Source organism: Phyllobates terribilis, unplaced genomic scaffold, assembly GCF_046119375.1.
Source record: "Phyllobates terribilis strain yellow unplaced genomic scaffold, ASM4611937v1 Scaffold_11__3_contigs__length_659146591, whole genome shotgun sequence".
Taxonomy (NCBI): Eukaryota; Metazoa; Chordata; class Amphibia; order Anura; family Dendrobatidae; genus Phyllobates; species Phyllobates terribilis.
The window spans coordinates 567433782-567437205 of NW_027362771.1; the positions used below are offsets into that span (position 1 = coordinate 567433782).

Below are 3424 nucleotides of genomic sequence, written 5' to 3' on the forward strand. Positions count from 1 at the left end.
AACTTTAATCTCGGAAGTTTGGAAACTTTTACCGATTACTAGAATATAAAGTCTACATGTGCATGGTTTACTTTAGTGTGAAAGATACATTTATAACAATTAGATATTACGTAAAATGTATGGAAATGAAATACCATAATGAACCTTAGGACGTTACTTTACAAACCTTTCTTAGGAATTCCCAAGTCAACTTCAATATAGAAAGGAATTTATGACAGAAGAAAACAGAAGGTTGTATATATGACTTAAAGAAAAAAACAACACTCGCCCAACGTGGGGCTCGAACCCACGACCCTGAGATTAAGAGTCTCATGCTCTACCGACTGAGCTAGCCGGGCTGCTTGTCTTTGTAGGGTTCTTAAAGGTGCAATCATATGGAAACTCTGGACCATACGGATGGCATTCAAAGGGTGAGGTTTTCCATTTAGGGCAATCCTCTCTGATCAATTAAGTATTAGTGGCTACTGCAAAAGGCCATGTGCTACCTGGGCTGCAATTTTTGGGAATGACAGTTGTGCACTTTTTTTCTAACCACTTCCTGCTGCAACTACCATGTTTTTTCCACCTTTGTTTTTTTCCTCCCCTTTTTCCAAAAGAGCCATCATTTTTTTTTTCATTTTTCCATTAACATCACCATATGAGGACTTGTTTTTTTGTGAAACACATTGTAGTTTTGAGTGAGAAATCCAGGAACCAGGGCACCACATGTCCTCCTTTTTGTAACATTTGTGGTACAGAAAAATTACAATGTTTCGGCCACACAAATAAATAAATAAATTTCAAAACTTGTTAAAAAAAAATTGGTTTATGTCGCTATTTTCAGAGACTAATAACTTTTTTATTTTTCTGTCAAATGATTTATGTGATATTTTTACAGAACAAGTATATCATTTTGGGGTGCATAGGACTTTTTTTTACCATTTTTTGAGGCGGTGAAGCCTCTATAAAAGGCCGTCCGGGCATGTTGTTTTTTTTCTTCACTTTAAAGCGTTTACAGTATGGGTTAATTTTGATAGACTGGATTTTTACAAATGCAGCGATACTAATGTTACACGTACACTGCCTAAGTTCAGATAGGGGCAAGACAGGTTACATGAATTCGTTGGAATTCTGGGGGAACAGTTACTCAGGGCGAACATAGACCATGTGCTGCAGCTTCTATCAGGCACAGGATAGATTCAATTGCTGACCAGACACATTTGACAAGAGTCTTCAGAAGTGGTAGAACAGTAACATTTAATGAAGCACGGCCAGTGCAATTTAAGTGTCTCTTTGAGCAACAGACTCCAGTAACAACAGTACAATCTCCTTTGCAGCACAGCAGTACACAGTCTATCCAGAAGCACAGTACTGCACAGTTTTAATGCATACACCACCACAGGCTTTTCCTTCATAAGGACTCAATAGTACACAGCATTCTTTATCCTGCATGGAAATGGAGGGGGGGGGGGGTCTGATGAGTGAGATGATCCCTATGGCAGGATTCCTTCCAGTCCTTATCTTTCTACCCGATAATACTCCGCACTGTTAGCTCAGGGAGTCTATCTTACCTGTGTTTAGCTTCCCTCCTGACCTGAATTCTGTTCCCTTGCCTTCTGTGAGATGCAGATCATACACCACCTTTCTCTTTGGCTCTAGCCAGATAGTAAACAACAACTTCCCCACAATCCCGCTGGGGCTCTGCTAAAGCACTCCCTGTCTCCTGTGACTGTGTTAACCCCTCTAGTTGCTGGACGCTTTTGAAGCAACAGCACTACTTCTGCATGTTACATTCTTCCCTCCTTTTTGAATGTCGTCCTCAACATTCGTCTTAATTGGTTAATCTGACCAATTCTGAGATAGTGGTGAAAGTTGAATAACTTCATATACAGATTGCCATTGTCAAATTGGTATAACGTTCATAAACATTGATAACAACCTATTCTTACGACCTTTTACTTGTGTGACGCCTGTAAGAAATAAACAATTAACACAATTAAAATAATCAGCATCTCTTCAGCCGGAGCTTTTCCTACGTCTTCAACCAGCTCTCTCTCACTAGGCTTTAACAGTTCTTTGTTTCTACAAAGTCTTTTAAGGAAAATCAAAGCTTGAAAACAAGTCTTTCCAGTAGACAACATCTTCCATACTGCCTCTTGGTGGCGAATACCACTCCAATGGGCTTACCTTGTCCGTAGGCAGAGATACCTGTTTCCAGTCGACAGTCCTTGGCACTTGACTCGGTTCACCAAGTGTCTAATACGTCAGCATCACGGGCCTCCTCACTTCTCGAGTTGACATCCTCCTGGTGGGTTGTTCCTCAGATACCACGGGTTCTTCGGTGTCAGGAGTTTCTTCCGCTGCACTCATTTCCCGTGCTTCTACAGATGCTCTTGGAGCTGCCTCTGTAAGTTCCTGTACTTCTCCTGAATCGCCTGTTTCCGCATGATCTGGTAATTCCGCTCCTCCTGAGTGTCGATCGGTCTCTTCAGTGACCGGTGTTCGATCGTCAGATCTGAATTGGACTTCATCTGTACTCCTTGGTAGAAACTCTGGAGCCTCTGGACTTAGGTTACTCTCCTGAAGATGGCACATCCCTCTGCTTGCCGGTCCAAGAAATACAATGGTGTGTTCTTCTTCATCAGAACTTTCAAGGTCACTATCCACCTCCAGAGCTTCAGTCTGTGGTGGTCTTTAGTCGATCTTGGACGATGTCAGTCTACTTCTGGGAAGTCTTGTTGTGGTGGGAGATAATCACAGGATAGTAGTAAATTCCGATGGACTATTATGATTTTCTTGTCTCCCATTTCCAATCAGATTTCATATACTGGACTGTCATCAGCTTTCCTCCTTACAACCACATACACCTTGTCTTCCCAGTACGAAAGAAGTTTTCCTGGACCGCCTTTCATACATATGCTTTTGAATAGCACCCGGCTTCTCGGTGCCAATTCTGCTCCATAACATTTTCGATCATAGTACTCCTTACTCTTGCTCTGTCCTTGCGTAACCACTTAAGATGGTATGTTGCATGCCTCTGCCATCCGTTCCTTCCATTTCTGAACGTATTCTGGATACGTTCTATAAGTTTCTGACACCGGAGTATCGAACATGATGTCGATTGCCAGTCTTGACGATCGTCTATACAATAGGAAGAAGGGTGAGTAACCTGTTGCATCGCTCTTTGTACAGTTATAGGCATGTATCACTTTTGACAGAGAACTCTTCCAGTTTTTTTCTCATCAGCTGTTAAAGTGCGCAACATCGACATTAATGTCCGGTTAAAACATTCCACTTGTCCATTACCCTCTGGGTGATAGGGCATTGTGTGGGATCTCTGAATTCTATAGTACTTTCCTAGCTTAGCAAAGAGCTGGTTCTGAAATTCTCTTACTTGGTTGTGGTGTAACCTCATAGGGAACACAAACCTCAAAGCAAAATCATT

General features: G+C 41.8%; 1 non-coding gene across 1 annotated transcript; it reads right to left on the minus strand.

The window, feature by feature from the left end:
• Positions 1-265: 265 nt before the first annotated feature.
• On the minus strand, positions 266-338 carry TRNAK-CUU (transfer RNA lysine (anticodon CUU)). The gene has a single exon. It is a non-coding gene; the product is annotated as a tRNA-Lys (tRNA).
• Between the last annotated feature and the right edge of the window lie 3086 nt (positions 339-3424).